The sequence below is a fragment of the Malaclemys terrapin genome, chromosome 6 (genome assembly GCF_027887155.1).
Source record: "Malaclemys terrapin pileata isolate rMalTer1 chromosome 6, rMalTer1.hap1, whole genome shotgun sequence".
Lineage (NCBI taxonomy): Eukaryota > Metazoa > Chordata > Testudines > Emydidae > Malaclemys > Malaclemys terrapin.
In genome coordinates, this window is record NC_071510.1 from 29,319,436 (window position 1) to 29,340,957 (window position 21,522).

A 21,522-nucleotide genomic window follows, 5' to 3' on the forward strand; every position below is an offset into this window, starting at 1 on the left:
TCAGCCTGCTACAGCTGACAGTTTCTGTCTCTGTACAAAGAAAAGAATCAATACTTTTGGACTACGGCTGTGCCCTCAGTGTAAAACAACAAACATGCAGCGTCTGACATGTTTCTAGGTGATTTGTGGCAGAACCTCTTGTCTGATCTGTATCCAGGAGCTGCTGTGTTACTGCTCTTTGCTTTTCTCCTCTCCCTCCCTAGCTCTGTGATGTCTAATACTTTACTCAGGTACAGAGGCGTGTGTTCTACCCTACAGCTACTTGTCACTCAATAAATCACACCTACAAGCATAGTCTGCACATAGTGATCTGGGCTTTAACAAAGGATCAGAGGGACAAAGTGCAGGCAAGATACTGTAATTATAACAAAAATAAAACATTCCATGAGCTGTAACAAAGAGACAGGCTCTAAGGCACTGATAAAATGTCATTAAAATTGTAGTTTTGTTTTGGGCTTTGGATATTCACTTTTAATCTTTTTCATTGTTAGATTTCTCTTTTTCATAATGTTCCCCAAATATAAAATAAACTGTAAGAAAAAAGCTCTATGATCAGAAGGTCTGGTCTCAGATAATAAAATGATCCTGTGTTCCACTATGTGAGGTGACTTTCACTTGGCACTCATATTTTTTTCTTAAGTTCTTTCTTTATTTGAGTATTTGTGCACATGGGCTAGTAATGCTTTAAATCTTATCTAAATGCAGAAACAGTACTAACAAGACAGCTATTAATTATGACTGGAGCATAATTATTTGAACAGTCTTGAACCAACCTAGCTTTATACAGTATGCATTTGTTTTGTCCGACAGTATAATTTGTGTAGAAACATCTCCTCAGTAAAACTAACATATATCATGAAGCCATATTTGCTTTGGAAACAATTTTACACTAGGGCTGTTCTCCTCACCTAAATTATTTTCCAGCAGGTAAACCATTAGCCAACTTGGATCTGAGGCTATGGACAGTTTTATCTGTTCTAAAGATTTTAGATGCATCCGTTTGAGTTAACTTAACAATTTCAATCAAATAAGATACCTCTTAATGTAAGGTAAGTGATTCACCATCATGGAGCTTTTGCACAACCCTACTGTAACTGTTGCTGATGAAACAAAAGTGGGTTGGAATAGCTGTACACTTCCTTCCCAGTCAATTAGTGACTGACAGGACCAGTTCCTTCAGCCATGTACGGTCAACAATGATGAATCAATAAGTGGTTTAACAACAGGGAGCCACCAATCATATGAATGATTAAAAGTAGTCTATAAGCACACACCTTTTCAAACAGACTGGGCCATAAGACCAGAAATTTACTAGGTTTTGTTTTATATTGGAGAGAATTTCACAGACTGAGCGAAAGCTAGAGCAGAGGAATACAACAGTCAGAGACACTCTCGGCCTAATTCTGCTCTCACTTGCACGTTTTACACTAGTGTTAATCCACTGACATCTGAATTACACTCCTGGTTTATACTAATGTATGAGAAAGTGGGATTGAACCCTGCATATTTGTCCCACACTTTCCTACCTCCTCTTCAACAGCGGCCGGCTCACACCCCATCCCCTTTCCTGAATTTTATTAAGCCTGTCTCTCACTACTAGTGGAAATAAAGGGCAGCTTTACTTGCACATTAATACAAAATAAGCCTTGTTTAATCATTACAAATGAAAGTCATTTTGATGATCTCACAAAGGGTCAGTGCTTCCTCACTGGGAATAACTGACCTTCTGCCCATACAACATATGCTGATTTCCCCCACTGAGAAAAGGGAAGGACTATCACACAGGCCTGCCCACAGACGGCAGCAATGATGTCACCCTCCCCAAAGAGCCATATTTCCTTGAATCACTTACTCTCAGAGACACTAAGACCACCCTGGTAAACTGAGAAAAAACGTGCTATAGCAAACATTAGAACAGGGGTTGGCAACGTTCGGCATGCGGCTCGCCAGGGTGCTTACCCTGGCGGGCTGGGCCAGTTTTATTTACCTGCTGACGCGGCAGGTTCGGCCGATCGCGGCCCCCACCGGCCACGGTTCACCGTCCCGGGCCAATGGGGGCAGCGAGAGGCCACGGCAGCACATTGCTCGCCCGCACCGCTTCTTGCCGCCCCCATTGGCCCGGGACGGTGAACCGCGGCCAGTGGGGGCCGCGATCGGCCGAACCTGCCACGTCAGCAGATAAATAAAACTAGTCCGGCCCGCCAGGGTGCTTACCCTGGCGAGCCACATGCCGAACGTTGCCGACCCCTGCATTAGAAGCTTGACAACAGTCCTGAAACTGCTGAGGAACTACTGCTGGCCTGAATAATCCCCAGATTGTCCAAGAGAATATCATTTTTTGACCCCCTAACTTATTTTCAAATACCCCAAAATCACAATTAGAGCTCCTCATGTAAAATTATTAACAAGCCACTTAGCCTTCAGAATTCTGGCCAACCTGCTGCACACTCTCAGCCTTGCAGGTATGACTCCAACATTCTTCCAGCTTTATGAATCTGTAAACAATTGGAGCTATCTACCAGGAATGATTGCAGTTTGCCATATAATTGTACTCCAAACATTTTTTTTAATTAAATAAATAAAATAATATTCCAAAACTAGACTTCTTGTGTTGCCAAATGAAATACTGATTGTTTAATTTTGTCATGAAGCCTAATGGAAGTCTAAAAGCATGACACATTATAATGACTGCACATAGAAAATCCAGGTAATAATTTGCTTTTGTGTTGACACTGTCATTGCTAACAACATTGGACATGGTACAATCCACTGGAGTACCTATGTTCACAAATCAGAATCCATTTACTCCTTTGGGCATCTGCAATTCCTACCAAATGCCTCTGAAGGAACAATGGCCTGGTATAGCTAGAAATGAGGCAAAAGCAAAAGAAAATGTGATTCTTCTTTACTAAAGTGTCTTCTAGGTACCTACTTACTAATCTTTTTTTTTCCCCCCCAGTTTATGTTTCCAGTAGGAGTGCTGGATCTGAAGATGCCACTTGTCTTCCATTTTCCTCTCTTTGCTTTCCCCTGCTACTGACTATGGTCCACAGAATTTTCTCTTTTGTCAAAATAATCAACTACTGTAGTGCAACCAAGGGACAAAATTCACTCCGATCTCCTCTTTGCACCTTTCATGCATATCAACAACACTGAGAAATATTTTTAAAAATACACACAAAAACAACACTATTTTAGAAGATTAATAGAAAATTAAATATCACAGGCAGTAAAGACTGTATGCAGAGTCCAGTCCTGCAGTCTTTATTTCATACTTATCCTGTCAAAACTCTATTGCAGTCAGTGGGAATTCTGACTGACAACTGCAGGATTTTGTCCTTAAATTATGTTATTGATGTAGAGTTATAAAAACCTTTATGGTTCATTTCAAATCAGATCAGCTGAAATCAGGTCAGTTTTTTTAAAAAAAAGTTAAAGTAGTTATGGGTACACCTCACTTGCTCCTGAACCCCTGCCAACTTCAATGATTTTAAAATCATATTATCCTATTTTTAAAAGGGTTTTCTCTGCTGAGATGCTGTGAGAACGATCCATATGCACAACTGGGAAGATGTTGGATGGATGTGTAATTTTTAAGTGGAGGGTGTACATTTAAATTGTTACTGGATTATCCAATGGATACTCATTTCATTATTGGATGATACAGTGAAAGAATGTGTTTGTTAAAAAAAAGTAAGTTGCCAAATTGCCATTGATTTTTATCTATTGCTCTCCATACCGGTCAATGCATACCTTTTAGGAAAGTACACCTGGAATACAATGATAATGTCCTTTCATAGTTTTTTTAGGCTCTTTGTGATTTTGCCAGAACCCATATTAAACCATTCACTCATTAATTCAGCTCTGTTTACAGAATGTGATCAAAACATTTCTTCTCTCATATTTCAAGTCAGCCAATACTATATGAGAATGTGGAAGGTTTTATTTAAGCAGTAATATGTATGTATTAAATATCTATGTAATATGTCTTTTTAACAATAATATGTATTGCAATATTTTGCAGTAAAGGAGCAACATCCTGCTATGGGTTCCATGTTTCCCCAGGAAATGAAAAAGACACTTTACACTGGCATTTTAAGTCACAGCACAGGCTCCAAAATGTGGCAGTCTCATCCCACATTTTGTACTGTATAATACTGATAGGCCTGGTTTTCAGGTAGAAGTGCAAGTAAATAGGGGGGAGGGATAGCTCAGTGGTTTGAGCATTGGCCTGCTAAACCCAGGGTTGTGAGTTCAATCCTTGAGGGGGCCACTTGGGGATCTGGGGCAAAATGAAGTACTTGGTCCTGCTAGTGAAGGCAGGGGGCTGGACTCGATGACCTTTCCAGGTCCCTTCCAGTTCTAGGAGATGGGATATCTCCATTAATTTAATTTATAAATGCATATCGACCTACTGACCGAAATTCCTACTATACAACACTAAGCTGTTTCTATTCCAATGTGTTCTTTCACCTATGGGGTTTTGTAAGAATGGAATAAAATGAAGATTATTGTTCTACTATTACTTTACCAATGATGATGATGATACAACTATTTATATCAATCCTATCATATCTGCCACATATGTAAAGATACATGCATGAATCACTGAAATCTACTGATTGATTTCTATAGTTAAATTGTTTGGGGGAAGTGTCACAAATCCACTCCTGGCTGCTACATTTTACATTTGAGATATAACTGGGAAAACTGTCAAAATTGACATAGTCTAATAAATTCTTAGGCTCAAGTGTAGAAGTTATTCCTTCTAAGTTAATTTTGACAAATGCTTACTCAACTGGCTCCAGCACTGGCTCCTCCTCCCCCCACCCCACCCAATATTGTAGGAACAAGGTTTTTGCACAAAATTAACAATACCCCCAAACTCAGCCATGTGATGGTGGGAAGGATAAAAAAATATCCTGGGCGCTTAACTTAATGCTCAATTTATTTCTGGTAATTGTTGTGTGGGTCTGCAAGGAAGATTTAATGTTAAATTCATCATTTGGTTATTAGCACTGTAGAATCCTGGTTAAAAAAAAAATCACAACCCTGTTAGACAACAAATATTCTTTTACAAGTTCCAAAAGTCCTTTCCAGAGGTCTCCTATTGATTTATGTGATACATTAACATTTGATTCCTTAGGCAGTAGTTCTTCAGACTTATTCATATGCTTAACTTTACGCATGCAAGTAGTTTCATTGGGCTCAATGAGGCTATTCATGAATGAAGTTAAACATTTTATGTCTTTATAGAATAGAAACTTTACTCCCTTGTTGAGTACTCTCTCTGTTTACATTTTGTTTATTACATAGAAAATTTGGTTATATGGGTAAACTTGTGTCATTCGACATCCCCCTTGGCTACTGTGGGCTCCACTGCACCTTATTTCGAGACTCGTCACTTGAGATGTTTTCCATCTTTTTTAGAGTGCTTAGATTTACATTTTTAAATAGTTTTTCCTTCACTAGTTTTTTTTTTTATATATATATATATTATTGTTCCATAATGTTTTTGTCATGATTTCTATTTCTGCACTGGAGTTCTTCTATTTATCCGTTATTCTCATTTTCTTCTCATCTTCAACTCTCTGTTTTCTTTCCTTCAGGTAATTTTGGGATTCCCTTAATCTTTTGTTTGATGCATTTTGATATATCCTTATCCAATACAATAAATACACGTAAAGAGAAAAGTAGATGGAAGGAGGAGTGTTTAAAGGGGAGGGGAAATCACACACCAAGACAATATTATTGGGAAATACTTTTCAATTGGCTGTATTCTACACTTATGACTGGCCTACTACAATAAAGAGATCTACACAAAGCTGGCAATGAATGATAGGTATCTTTCAAAAACCATTGTTCATATATCATTATAGAACAGCACTGGATCACTGTGGTTAATACTGGAACATGCACATGAAAGATCCGATATGTTCCCTCGCTTTAAACTTCACACATAAGTAACAGAATCTTATCTGTTTACCACCTAGATAAAAGAGAATCCAGAATAATCTATCCCAGAATCCACAAAAACATTTTAAACATTTTGCTTTTTATCAGATGTCTCAGGCACTGTATCTATTTTACAGTAATTGATCAACAACCATTAATCCCGACACAGTTGTAATTATATATTTTTTATAATTTCTCCCTTGTTAAATTTATATATGTAGTTATAAAATATTAATATTGTTATGGTGTACAATTCTGAAGCCACTTCTGATTCAGAACTTATATTGCAAGTTATTTGAAACAAGGACTGTCTTTTTGTTCTGTGTTTGTACAATGCCTAGCACAATGGGCTCCCGGTCTATGATTGGAGCTCTTACGCACTATGATAATACAAAAAAATATAACAACAACTTCTAGTTTTAGCTATAGTTACCTACCAAAAAGCCCACGTAGGTATTATAGGCAATATTTCAGGCAGGCCACAGATAAGTAAACAATCATGAGGCCATATACAGCACTCAGAGCATGCAAACCGTAAAGGTCTCCACCACAACAAAATGGGAAATAGAACTTGCAAAATTGCAAAAACACCTAAAAAAAAAACTATTTCATTGGGTTACAAAGCTTTGTTTAGTTTTGCCCAACCTGGCAATGATTACCAGTTTAAGAGGTGATAAGTGTGTTATTGTGCCTTTAAGAAACATAACCTTTGGTAAGGAAGCACTAAGCAGACTGGGGGAACAGTCAAGATGTTTCAGTTGTTAGCATAAAGATGTTTATATGAATTTGCTAGCACAGTAATACAAAAATGATTTTAGCCAATCTGGCACTATGAGGTTTTACTAAAATAAAATGATGACCAAGATAACTCAATCTTACTACATCTGTTATTACTATTGTTGGAAAACAGATGATGCTGTGGTCATTATGGCTAGCCTACTTTCACATGTATCCATCTGCTACTGGCCTGCATGTCTCTAATGGCTAAAAACATATCATTCTGCTGCTCTGCTTTGGAACGCACTTTTTGCTACACTGGAAATTGATGATACCCATGCAGATGCCATGAGGGCAATACTGGACACAGACCAGGAATTCTTTTGCCCCAATTCCAGTTTCAATGAGAAGGCAGAGTAGGTTGGTGACTCAGTTGTGTAGTGCTGCATGGCAGACCTGTGGAAACTTCTTGTACATCATAACTTCAATGCTGAAAGACTGAACTGGTAACAGAAAGAGACACCCTCATGAATCCCTATGACTGACTGCTCATTTATCATGATTCACTCTCCATAACTCATGCCAGAATCGGTGATCCATTTGGAATGCATTCACCAACTAGTGGACCTCCCTTGGAGTGATGGCCTTGGGAGGCTTACAACTCGAACTGCCACGTGACTTGCCATGATTAGGGACTACACAGCCTCTATTGTAGTGTTCCCACCATTTTGCTTGCCAATGCTGCTCAACACTATGATAGGCATTCATGAGCCCCAACTAAGATTGTGATAGAAGACAATCAACCAATAGCAGTCAACTATATAGGGCTATTCACTAGTGCATTTTACACTTGTTATTTACTGCCAATTCAAAGTGCCTTACATGTTCATAGTGAACAAAGAAACTAAATCACCAATATGCAGCCAGTGTGAATTTGCCTTTCACCTCCAACCTACCGCAATCCTATTCACCAATTACTAGGTTTGGACAGTTGCTTTGTTCTGTTGTAAACCAGATGGAATTGTCTGTGCACCACCAAGCATAGGAACCTCCCTCTTCTCTTGGTAGAGCATTTGTGGATGCTCATATTACCACTGCCTTTCCACTTATTTTGTGGCTAGAACTAGAGAGAGAATGTCACACAGCTGTCAGTCAGCACCGTCAACGATAAGTACATCTATTTTTTCAAAAAGAAAAAGAAAGGAGTGACTTTTTACATATCTAAAACATAAATTATTCTGACACAAATCAGAAATTATAACTGTCCGCCAACTGCATTGTTAGGCATTGTTGTAATACTGATTTTATTTGCTGAATATAACTATCTGGTTTTGGCATTTTATTGCCTTTCTGCCATAAGTCGTAAAAAACTTATTTTGTGTTTATACTGTACTTTTGATTGGAACTTGGATAGAGCTACTGTTGCTAGTCAGGATAAAGTGTACACTGTAATATTGTTGACATTTCTCATGTTGGACAGACTATAATGTAAATATACATTTTGCTACAGTTATAAATATGGTTTTGATAGATTCTTAGATTTTAAATTGATTGTAATTCAGAACAGGTCTCTGCCAGAATGAGTTGATAATTCACAAAGCAACTATGTGAATGAAAACGAGATGACAAAGGATCAATCTGGATGTGAATAACTTGACCCAGTGGTTTATGGTATTGTGATTTCCCCAACCCTCCCACAATTTTCATACAAAGGAAAAATCCTCTGTCTGTGCTGAGGGAGTCAGAATTAGTCATAGTACTAACATTTGAAGTTTTTTTTTTTTTTTTTTTTTAAAGATTTACAGTAAGTCAGCGACTCATAAACCACATTTCACATATTTAGGTCATAATGTAACTGTGAGGTGTGTAATATTGCATATATTGACTGAAGCTGATGTTTAGAATGGAAAACCATTACCGTACAGGCTAAAGAGTGACAGACAATGGAATGTAAAATGCATAAAGCCATAGAGCCCACTTTTTTCAATCGAAGAGGCAATAGTTTTCCATGTAAGCATAAGCCTCCATCCTACACGCTCACTAGGTTATATTACAAGACTTTTTTAAAGGTTATTGCCCCTACGTGGGCTTCAGCCTCCAATTCAAGATAGTTAAGTCCAAAGCACACTGTGAAGTGTTATACAGGGATCTCACAAAACTGGGTGACTGGGCAACAAAATGGCAGATGAAATTAAATGTTGATAACTGCAAAGTAATGCACATTGGAAAACATAATCCCAACTATACATACAAAATGACGGGGTCTAAATTAGTTGTTACCACTCAGGAACAAGATCTTGGAGTCATTATATTAGTTCTATGGAAACATCCGCTAATGGGCAGTGGCAGTCAAAAAGCTAACAGAATGTTAGGAACTGTTAGGAAAGGGATATACAGAAGACAGAAAATATACTACTACTACTATATAAAACCATAATACGCCCACACCTTCAATACTGCATGCGGTTCTGCTCACTTAATCTCAGAAAAGATATATTAGCATTGGAAAAGGTACGGAGTAGGGCAACTAAATTAATTAAGAGTATGGAACAGCTTCCATATGAGGAGAAATTAAAAAGATATGGATTGTTCAGCTTGGAAAAGAGATGACCAAGGGTGGGGATATGATAGAAGTCTATAAAGCCATGAATGGTGTGGGGGAAATGAATACAGAAGTGTTATTTACTCCTTCACATAACAACAAGAACCAGGGGTCACCCAATGAAATTGATAGGCAGCAGGTTTAAAACAAACATAAGGAAGTGCTTCACACAACACACAGTCAACCTGTGGAACTCTAACAGGGTATGTTGTGAGAGACAAAACTATAACTGGTTTAAAAAAAGAATTAGATAAGTTCATGGGGGATAGGTCCATCACTGGCTATTAACCAAGTTGCCCAGGAATGCAACCCCATGCTCTGGGTGTCCCTAAGCCTCTGACTTTCAGAAGCTGGGACCGGACAACAGGGGATGGATCACTTGATAATTGCCCTGTTCCCTTCATTCCCTCTGAAGCATCTGGCACAGGCCACCATTGGAAAACAGGATACTGGGCTAGATGTACCACTAGTCTGACCCGGTATGGCCATTTGCATGTTCTTATATTCCTTCTGCGGGTAGTGAAGACATACCCTTAGAGTCGTATGCCAATAGAAGAGCTCTAGTACTACTACCTTCATTACACCATTCAGTCCCACTGATGGAGACTTTGTCATGCCATAAAAATAGATTTGCACTAATTGCCTTCTTAGCTGGTCAATATCTTTCATCATGGAAAAACAAAAACTAAAAACAATCCCTAGCCCTCACTACTGACTGCAACATAATTCTACCATGGTCAACTGAACTGTGTTTTCTTCTTTTGACATTCTTTCCTTGATGCTTAGCTAGCTGGCAGCTTAATCCGCTTCCCTTTCACTTGCCACCAGAAACTTAAATGAAAATTAAATTAAGCACAGAAGTAAGTTTTAACTAGCTTAAAAAAATCTTTTTTCCTTCTGTGATATCCTTTTGTTATTTCTTAGTTCACTGAACATATAACTGAGGATTCATCATCACCAATACCACAGCTACATGGGTGGCAATGAGATTTCCAGTATTTTTGATGCGCCACTCTGGGATCTCTTCATCAAACATGGGGGTAACAAGAAGATTTACTCTGGGTTTGTACAGTGCCTAACACAATGGAGTAATAGATCATAACTGGAGTTCTTAGGCTCTACTGCCATACAAATAATAAATAATTGTTTCACCAAAGGAAAAAAGTTTTTATAAAAGTTAGTTAAAAGTAATTTCTGTGGTGGATGTCTCTAATAATCAGCCCAATTAGTAGGGGTAACCAGCATACACATTTGTTTGCAACTTAGGTTTTTTTCTTGCTATGACATTCTACCTTACTGTTAGAGATTCTGAATTCCTTCTGACAAACTATATGTGCAGGAAAAGGAGACAGAAAGGGTATACAGTGTAACTGAAAGAACCACTATATGAGTGTCTATGCATAAAAGAACTTAGCTGTACCCTAGGGCCCTCAGCCTTAAACTTTGATGTTGTTTCATCAGCTTGTTCCATGACTCTTACCTTGTAATTTTTTTCCCTTCAAATTTGCTATGGAACCAATAAAAAGAAGGTAACCACAAAAAATAATCACAATGTTGCATCTTTTCTTTCACACAGAGTACTTACCTACAATCTCCTTCAAAGTGAGGATTTTGGAAAATTTAGTAGCTATCACCTGCCTTGGGGTTCAGAAACACCCCCAAGATCCTTTCTGCTAGGTGCTATAGGAATTAGATACACCGGTTACAAGGAGCGTGGATCCTGGCATGCTTCACAACCTCCACATTGGTTGCTGTCACAACTTCGCAAGGAAGATAAAACCTTCTTCAAGAACCACATTCCACCTTTGAAGTGGGTTTGTTCTTTCCTGCTGCCAAGCTGCAAGGCTCAGAAGCACCCCAGACCCTGTACTCCCTGAAATTTCATTTCTGAGAAAGAAGGCTGATAACCAAATGGTATGTGTGAATCTGGTGAGAGGGGGCCCATATGTGAGGCAAATTAAGGAACATTCATTGTATGTATTTTAAATAGAAGAGGAACCAGAGGGAAATAGATTGTGAGGCCACGCAAAGGCAGTGAGTGGGTTTGTGAAAGGGGAGAAAAGAAGTGTAAAAGCAGCAATGATTCCTCCTCTTGCGTCTCCATTTTAAAGAAGACTGTCATTTTTAATTAATATTATTCTCTCTTAGATTTAAACAGTGGCTTCTATTGAACAATAGTGCCCTCCACCCATGAAGGAGGCATTGCCTACCCCACTTTTTGTTGTTTTCCAATGCACGAAGCTACAGTTTTCCATTATAAACCTCATCTTTAATCAATAGATTCCTATTTTGGTAAAGGCAAAATAATAGTTGCCCTGAAGAACTTCAGGAAAACAGACCAAATCTAACTCAAATATGTCTGCATAGCTCAACTGTGACTGTGAAAAATCTGTGCTTAGTAACGTTGTCATGCTTAAGAGCTTTCAACAAAAGCCCAAACGTAATGCCTAAAATGTACTTTTACCATTACTGTGATGCGGTCTTATTCTCTGTTTTTTCTCATTAAGAAAACAGTGAACAAATCATTCATGGATAATTTGTCTGAAATCCTTCAGTGACTACTGATTCAAAAACCACAGAAATAATACAAAATCTAACATTTAGAATGGGATGTCAGTATTGTATGGATCACTAGGAAATAGTTGCTTCATTTTAGGAAATCAAGTGGAAGAGGTAAACAGTCTCTTCAAAATAAAATGCCTATGTGTTCAAATCACAGGGTTTTTTTTTTAAAAAATTAACATTATACAACCAATTTTTATTCTTTAGCCCAGAATCAATCAAAATATACCATTTCATTTTGTTATATGTGAAGTTCTACTCTCCCAGTTCACTCAAACAGTATAAATCAAGCTTGATTCAAGGGTAAGTCTACGAATGTCTGCCACATCATACACTAATAGTTCAATTCATAAAAATAATATTTGTGCATGAATTACATGGGTTTTGTGCTACTTGTTAATGCCATAGCAGGGAGCATATTTGAAATCCGGTTCAATCAAAGGAAAATACACACATTGGCAGCAATATATTGGCAGGGTCTATCCAGACATACAAAACACACACATTGATTTGGAAATAGGTAAATATATTTTACAGCTTTTTTTTTTTTTTTTTTTTTTTGGTTGTGGAATCTCCATCTCTGGAGATACTTAAGAGTAGGTTAGATAAATGTCTATTGGGGATGGTCTAGACAGTATTTGGTCCTGCCATGAGGGCAGGGGATTGGACTTGATGACCTCTCAAAGTCCCTTCTAGTCCTAGAATCTATGAATCTATGAAACTAAATCCTACTGACCTAATTTTCAGATGTGCCGAGTATCCAGAAATCTCACTGAAATCCGTGGGAGCTGCAGGTGCTCAGTACATTTGAAAAATCAGGACGTATGTTACTGTATTCATTCTCCACTACAAAGTTAGGACCTGATGCTGCAGCTACTGCAGGTGTGGAACTTTAATGGGAGTGCCACACACAGAGGAATTACATGATCGGGCCAACTGCTTCCATGAACACATTTTTCCTCTTTCTACTTTGCTGCTTCCCAGTCAGATGACAACAGAATCACCAATTCACCCAACTTCAAGGGAAGTTTCTTGAACACTTAGCCACTGATTTTAAGATGAGTACCTGTAAACATAATTCCTTTGAACAGCAAAGAAAACATCCTTACTTTATATAAGGAATCCCTAATAGCTACATATATACCGGTAAGTGGTTTTTTTTTAATTTGGGTCATAGCAGCTCAAGAGAACATAGCCTACAGACAGAAAGTAGCATTTCTAATTAACTTTGCTGTGGTTTGATAAAATAGTATCTGAAGTCTATTTATACTTAAGGGGGAAGTGAACAAGGGGTTAAAAGAATACAAATCCCATGCTAAAAAAATTGAATTCTTTACTGAGAGCCAGGCTTACAATTCTTTTGCACAAATGTCTCTAGGGAGGTACGCAACTTCAGTACAAGTTCTGCATGCAGAACTGCCAGACAAAATTGCTCTAACTGATGACAAAACCATACCGAGAAACACTGTTCCATCATCACAATATTTCTGTTATGACATCATGAGCCTCACAAACAAGCTTTATAAAACAGAAGGTGCATTGCTATCAATACACATTTCTCTTCTGTACACAAACTTGGCTTGACTTATCTGGCTGACAAATGAATTCATGGGGATGGAATGGCCTTTTTATGCCTAAAATCAAAGACAAGATCCTTTAAGTCTATCTATTTAAAAAAAAAACCAACAGTTTGCATTTTTCTGGAGCTAGCAGACAAATAGTTATATTCCTTGAGGATTGCTTTCCATTGTCAGCTTTTACTTTTACACTTATAAGATGCTATGTTTTAACAACGCCTGCAACAGTATCTGTTCACTCCGCAGTTGCGAATTCACTTCTCTCCCCACTACTCTTCCAAAGCCTTAAAACTGCCAGAGGTTAACCCTATTATTTAACTAATTTAAAATGCACACATGCACACCCCCTATTCTGTGGAAACAGCTGTTTGCACTAGCATGAATATACCATATACCAGTCTGGGGTGAGACAGAGTTTTTATTTATACATTTTCTGGTGACTTTGCTGAGGGATTGTTTCTCCACAGCTTCCAGAAGCATGTAAACAACTGTAGTTAATGCATGGTGCTATAGATTATGGGGCAGGAAAATGACAGTCTGGTAGGCCAGCATGTAAATTAGCATAGTTACAAAAGTTTTAAAAAGTGACTGCCCTTAATCCAGAAAGTGCATGGTGGTAGTATAGCATGGTGGGGAAGGAACTGGAATATCTCAGATACAACACACAGACACAAACATTTAAAAACAGAAATGGTATCGTCTTCCGTTTGTTTTCAGTAACATTCATCCATGCAGCAGACAAGTACCTAAGTTTAAAGATGTACAAAGCCATGAAGCTGGCACATGATAGAAAGTGGTGGACAGACTGCATTGGGCCTTATCACAACTGTTGAACTGACAGGTGGAAATCAAAGAAAGAAGAAATTAATGTGGCCTGACTTCTACAGATACCAACCTCACCTGAGAATTCAATTGGAGTGGAAGGTCAGGGCTGCCCAGAGGATTCAGGGGGCCCAGAGCAAAGCAATTTTGGGGACCCCTTCCATAAAAAAAGTTGCAATACTATAGAATACCATATTCTCGTGGGGGCCCCTCTGGGGCCCGGGGCAAATTGCCCCACTTCCCCCCCCTCCCCCCGGGCGGCCCTGTGGAAGGTTCTCGGCACCTCTGAAAATCAAGCCATATTTATTTAGGTGTCTTCAAATAGCCAAGGTGCATAACTTTATGCACTCATTTTTTAAATGTAGGCCTAATAGTGCTACAGCTTCACATTGACATGAAAATGCCCTGTTCCGGTCCTAAATTTTCTGTTAATCACTGCACAGCTCCAAAAGGACTTCTTGTGATCAGGTAGGAAGGGGCGTGGCGCCTGATACATAAGTTATATATTAATGTAATTTTTTTAAAGAGTGCCAGTGCTATATTCATCAGTATTTTATTTTTATGTACAAACTTTCATTTAATGAGATTTTGCTACTAAACCAGATGATCGCTCTGTCTGCAGGGCATGCAACAAGAAGAAAGAAAAAGTACATGCAACCAGTAACTGGAAAGGATTACACTGGTGATCTGGTGTCATTTCTGTTGCTCAAAAGCATTTTGCCACCTCATCCTTTGCTGCTGCTACCGCCACTTCAGAAATAAGACAAAAAACAAGGAATATATTCAAAATACATACATTTTGGTAGGAGAAATAGTTGTCAATAACTAATGAAGCTGATGGTGCAGGAAGTCCATAAACACTGCTGAAGCTTTATGACACTGATATCTTTAAAGGGCAATCCCAGGGGGGAAACCCTGATTTAGAATACTATGCTTAACTCTTTCAGGACCTCAAGGTATCTTGTGAGGAACCTTGTCCTATATCCTGAGAGGTACTAAGTGCCTCCTACTGGGAGTTAAGAGCACTCAGGATGTTGCAAACTAGAGCAACAAAATTGGAAAATGTTTATTCAAGGAAAAATTAAAGATGTACTAATATAGACCAATCTCTGCTGTACCCAATTTCTGCTGGCCATGGCGGACAGAAGCAATCAGGGACCCAGCCAGCACTATGCTGGCACCAGCAAAATTTTAGAGCAACCTCGGGGCTGCTCTAAACTGTGGCTACCAAAGCATGTGGACTGCTCAAGTGGGGATAATTAGAGCACTGTGAGCTCTGGACACAACTCCTCACCACCTCACATATACCTTAATTGCAGAACAGGAAACCAGCTCTGCCAAGTCTACACCTGCTGGAGATTTGCAGCCAGTTTTTATTCTCCTCGTACTGCCTGAGCACTGCAAAGTCATAATTGAGGGCCAGATAATCTGTCCCATAAATGCTGAAGAGAAGTAAGTTTGTACGTAATAATTGTTCAAGAGAGATTGACCTTGTGAAACTATTATCCCTACAATCCTGACAAAGGTCGGTGTCCCCATGGATTGTCCTTTGTATAAGAACTGGGCAAGCAAAAGCAAATTCAGGGGCTAGATCTTGCACACACAATTTTTTCAAATTCCCCGCTTCCGTTTTGTACTTGCACTGATGCTGAAATCCTGGATGGTGTTTGTTTTTTGGATATATATATATATAATTTTTAATACCATTGATCCATATAGAAGAAAACCTCATGTCAATCTACTTCTCTTCTCTGTATGTGAAAGTAAGACCTACATGAAATTTCACAAAAAACAGTCTGATATGGGGCATTAGTCAGGTATTAATTACTTGCCAGTATCTCTGCTTCTGTCCAATTCCAAAGTTATTGGCCTGCTCAGGCATTGGCCAACACTCATGGTTTGGAAAAAAAAAAAATCTCACTGCTTTACTAACATTTGCAGGGAAGTTCTCTATGCAGGTATAACTATTTATGAGTGGTATAGTAAGCAGATATTAGAACATTCTGGGAATCTCTCTCTTTCTGTTTTAGTCCTAAGTATAGCAGAGCAAATGCAGTACTACTCTCAGTTGTATCCATGCAACTTCACTGACTTCAGGTGTCAATTTAAGCATAAACTGATCTAAGTAACATAGCACTTTTCTGTATACTGATCTTCAAGTTATTTCTTTGAATGCTGTTCTACACGATGTCATCACACTGTAACTCGTTTCATTTACAGTATCTGTTTCACTTCTGCTCACAAGCTAATATAATTCAAAAAAAATTTAACTGCACACAGACTGCTCGACACATGTGCATGGCAAATGGAATCTGAACTTAGCTTAACAGCCTCATTTATTCCTGATGGTTTAAATTATTTCATCACAATTAATGACACCCCCTCCGCTTCCTGTGCAGCACCGCCAGATGTTCAGAGACCACAAAGCCACTCTCTTCTTTGACGGCTAGTGACAAGTCGTCCTCTGAAGGACGTTCCCTAGGTGCATAGGCCGGATGACACCTCCATTGCTTAGCACCTCTCTACCTCCCTGGGTAACCATGGTGAGGGAAACAAGAAGGCATGAGAAACCAGCCAGTGCATTAGTGAGGACAAATTATGTGAAGCGTTCTGAACTTGAAGGATCGTGTCTCCTCTTCCTGAGCTTCAAACCTTGTTGTTTTAGGAAAGGGTAGAGACAACTTTTTGCCTTATCCTTCAAAAATGTTAACTTTTCCTCGTGAAATAGCTTTTCCCTCTATCCCTTGTTTCGTTGTATTTTTCAAAAGGGTAAGGAGGTAACCACATGGGCAGTACACTGTCACCTGCTGTCCTATCCCTTCAGCCTCAAAAAAAAAAAAAAAAAAAAAATTGCACTTAGAAAAACCCTGAACATTGGAAATGTTTCACTCACTTGAGATTAGCTTAGTTTAGTCATTTAGCATGTTTCATTCTATGGGTGAAAGAGGAAGCTTCCTCCATGCTCCTGCCTTAATTAAAGGTTATCCCTAAAAGGAGCAGATGGGAACCTAAGAATACCCTAAAATTAAAAAAAAACTTGTTTGTGAAGCCTGTTTTGAAATTGAGGTTATGGACCTATTTCTTAAAGGGCTGGATGAGAAATGTTAGTGCCAAATGAATGCTTCACCACTGTCACAGAAGAGAAGAAAGGCAAAGCTCTTGCATTCTTAAGCTTAAAAAACAAGTAACTATGTTCCTGAAGACAATTCTATTAGCTATTTGGAGCACGTATGGTAGACATTCTATTGATTTTTTTTAATTAAAAAAAAAAGATGTTGATCTTTGTCAAGGAGTCAGGGGCTGTTAAGTTTGCCAAAAGCACAGTATTAAAGCAGAAAGGCCACCTGTGTCAGCCCACCCTATAGAAAGGCTGGGAGCTGGAAAGTGTTATTTTAAAAATATTTTTAAAGGGAATTTGGAGTGGGGGGAAAAAAAACCTATTAGTACACATTCCAAACAGATGCAAAAAGAGACTCCTGTAGATGACTCTGTTTAGATGTGTACCCATTTCCAGGATTATTTCAGGTGCCTTAAAAATTAGTTCTCTCACTGCTATTGTAAGATTCTTGGAGAGAAACTTGCTCTCTCTCAAACCATCTTGAATACAGTAGCGGGGGGAAGGGGGGATCTTTCATAAGCTGTCGAAGGCTTATTTTCTCACCTATTTTTTAATAATCCTTTTAAACAACTGTTTGCAGCAGAGGGGTCATGTCTGGTGTTTATTTAGTTATTCATTATAATTGCTTTAGCAGAAGATCTCATAAAATCTCATGCCTCATTTTCAGGAGGAGGAGCTGTTTGTATAGCCTAACAAGAGGAACTCACAAAGCTACATCATACTTTTCACAGCCACACAAATAAAAGAAACTAAATAAAATAAACAAAATAGTAACGTTACCTAGATGAAAGTAATTAAAATAAACAACTTATTCTTAATACCACTGAGATTTATGTCAAGTCAGAGACAACAGAATGAAGTCCATATGAATGCTTTACCACGGGGGCGGGGGCAGGGAGGATGGAGAAGGAGCTGAATAAACTTTAAACTCTCATGGAGGGATGTATTGCCTGTGTGTCCCTGGCAGATGTGGAAAGGAGATGAAATGGGCAAGGGAGAATCGAATATCCCATCGCTGCAGGTTTGCGAAGGGGAAAGAGCACTGCAAAGATCTCACATCTGGCAATCATTTGTCAATAGCTGGAAAGAACGGCAGGAAACTTTTTGGCTCTTGTGGAAGATGAAAAGACAAAAACCATGTGTCATACATGCACTGCACTGGTACAGTGACTACTACATTTCCCCCCCCCACCCTTTTTTTTATTTAATGATCTTCAGATATACTCTACTCCATGGTCAAAACCATGCAGTCACTTGACTTGTTAAAGCTGCAGTATACGTACATTTTTCAAATAAACCCCAGGGCTGATGTTAGAAAATCAAAATCATTCAAGCGTAGACCGCCTGGTACTTTGGGCAGGGATCCTTGTGGTTTAGTCAATAAACAGAATCTAAATGAAAGACACCACAGTAACTAGACAGTAATGTTTTGAACAGTTCTTAACCTTAAAAAGAGAGAGGGAGAGAGAGACCGACCAAGTGGCCAGATAAAATGCTACCAGTTCGCAGAGATCACTCTGCTGTGCACAGCATCTGTGTTTGCGCAGAAGGTCACTTACTGTTTCTGAAAGAGAGCGTGCTTTTATTTTGGGTTATTTTTACAGTTCTTTTGTTGTTGATTTTTAAAATTACACTATTTCCCCCATAGAATTGCATGGTAGACAACAATATAATGATTTCATTGACTTTTCCTGGACATAAAGTCAGATTTTACTGTCCCATTTCCAACAGCGACATCGTATAACACTGTGAAAATCCTTGCGCAAAGAGTGGTTAAACTTTGTAGAAATTCAAGGGGGCTAGACCTATTGCTTTCTTCAACGACCTGTCAGGGACAGCTTTCAATTCATTCTTAGGCTGCCTTTAAGGAGAAGCAGCTGCAATAGGAGCAGAACTTGTCCCTGTGACTCCATAAGTGAATGTGGCAAGTTGTATAATAATCTGGCAAATTCACAGCAGCTTGTCAAATTATTACAGGAACAGTATCTTCCCCAAACAAGCCTTATCACGGTTAATTACAATGCAGACCAGACAGCAGCCACGATTGTTCATTAATTATAGGAAGCACTTCATGTAAATTTTATGGAAATTTACACTTGCCCCCCAGTATGCCTGAAAAAAGGAAGGGGTGGAAATAAGTGTTCACAGAAGAAAGAAACTCTGGCTTATGAAACATCACAATATATTGTGTATAAACTGCTAGCGAAATGTTGCCTCATTATTTACTTTAATACATCAAGAGGCTTCAGTGGTGGCATTTATCAAGTCCAACCAGTATGTGGAATTATTACCCAAGCAAGTGACTGTGTTTGGATTAATCGTAGAAGTTGTAAATGCCAGTAAAGCACAATGAAGTGTATTTAGATTTGGAAAGGAAAAATTTATCTCTATAAAGAGAAAAATATATATAAATAGTGCTGCACATAAAACAGCAGTGGGGCCCTTTCTTCATGTTAAAGGCAACAGTTCCCCCTAATATTCTGAAACAACAGTTGTTGTGTGTGCTCTTTTGATGCATATGCATGGCTCATTGGCGCTAACACTTATGGTGAGTGCATTGAGGGAGAATCTGCTCATGATTCTATGACAACTTTATTTGGGAAAGATGGGCAAAATAAAATGCATGCCTTGCATTCAATCCTATCCTTTTTGTGATTCACAAAAATCACCGAAAATCCTGACAGATCCCCATTTGGAAAACTACTGTTTTTTTCGGAGCCATAACATCCACATTTGTAGAGCTGGCTGTTGATCTCTACTAGCCACAGTTAGCTTAAGGCATGTTTTTGTTGGTTCAAGTACCTTATTCTAGTTCTTATCTATTACATAGGCTGCTTCAACTATTTTAAACTGAATTTACAAAATAATTATTCTAGGAGAGAGTAACACCACCGGAAACAGTTTGCTCTGATACTTCAAGATCACTGAACAATCTGTTTTGTGAACTATTATTCAGAAAATTATTTCCAAAAACTTCACTAATGACAAAGGTGAATATATGTCTCTCTTCTTTCATAGATGTTGGGTGAGCTAAGGGAAGTGGGCAAATCAAAAGTGTGTTCCAACCAGTAACATTCTTCATACAACTGGACAAAAAAATAACCTGGGTTGGATGTGGTCTTGGATGAGAGATACGTTACAAGCTGCTCCTAAACCAAGGGTGGGCAAACTATGGCCCGCAAGCCGGATCTGGCCCCCCAGGATTGCTATCTGTGGCGCCGTGGGCCCGGTGCTGCTCTCAGAAGTGGCCCACAGGTATGGGGGCAGAGGGGTCCATGTGCATTGCCCTTGCCTGCAGGCACCATCCCCCGCAGCTCCCATTGGCCGGGAATGGGGAACTGCGGCCAATGGGAGCTTCGGGGGAGGTACCTGAAGGCATGGCAAGGGCAGCGCACGCAGAGCCGTCCGCTCCCCCTCCCCCAAGGGCCACAGAGCTTCCTGGAGCGGCGCAGGGCCGGGGACAGGGCAGGCAGGGAGCCCCCTCCTGCACTCTGCACCCCAATCCCCTTTCTTGAGCCCCCTCATATGCCCTGCACCCCTCCTCTGCCCCAATCCCAACCCCCTGCCCCGGCCCTGCATACAATTTCCTCACCCAGATGTGGCCCTGGGCCCAAAATGTTTGCCCTCCCCTGTCCTAAACTATATCATTTTGCACAAAATTTCTTCAGGTGGTGATACTCCCTCCCAGATCCCCTTTACAGGATCTGGGAGGGAGGGGTCAGTGTGCTCAGGCATTTCCCTAGTGACACCCTTAGTACAAGAGGGTGTAAAACTAGATGGAACAGAGAAAATGTAATTGTAGGTTATGTGTCATATGAAATCAAATAGACTGAGAACTTCCCAGGGAAGTGGTTGAAGCCCTATCAATTAAGAAACTTCCAAAAAGATTGAAGAAAGAACTAGAAAAAAATATAGTATATGGAAAAATCCTGCACTGTAAAGGGATGGACTAGATGAATTACCCGAAATAGGTCTTTTCCATATCTAACTTCTATAATGGAATTCCTGCGAATAGCTTTCCATGAAGTGATGTTTAATTGTAATCACAAGAGGTTAATAACAATAATAGTACTCAGCACTTACACAGAGCTTTACATCTTCAAAGTGCTGTCCAAACACTAACCAATTAATGCTCACAACACCCCTGTGAGGTATGCACTGCAGGGATT

At 39.2% G+C, this 21,522-nt stretch overlaps 1 protein-coding gene across 6 annotated transcripts in view; it reads right to left on the reverse strand.

The window, feature by feature from the left end:
* Positions 1-21,522, reverse strand: part of BNC2 (basonuclin 2) — a 401,509-nt gene that overhangs the window by 223,927 nt on the left and 156,060 nt on the right. The gene's annotated exons all lie outside the window — the stretch shown is intronic.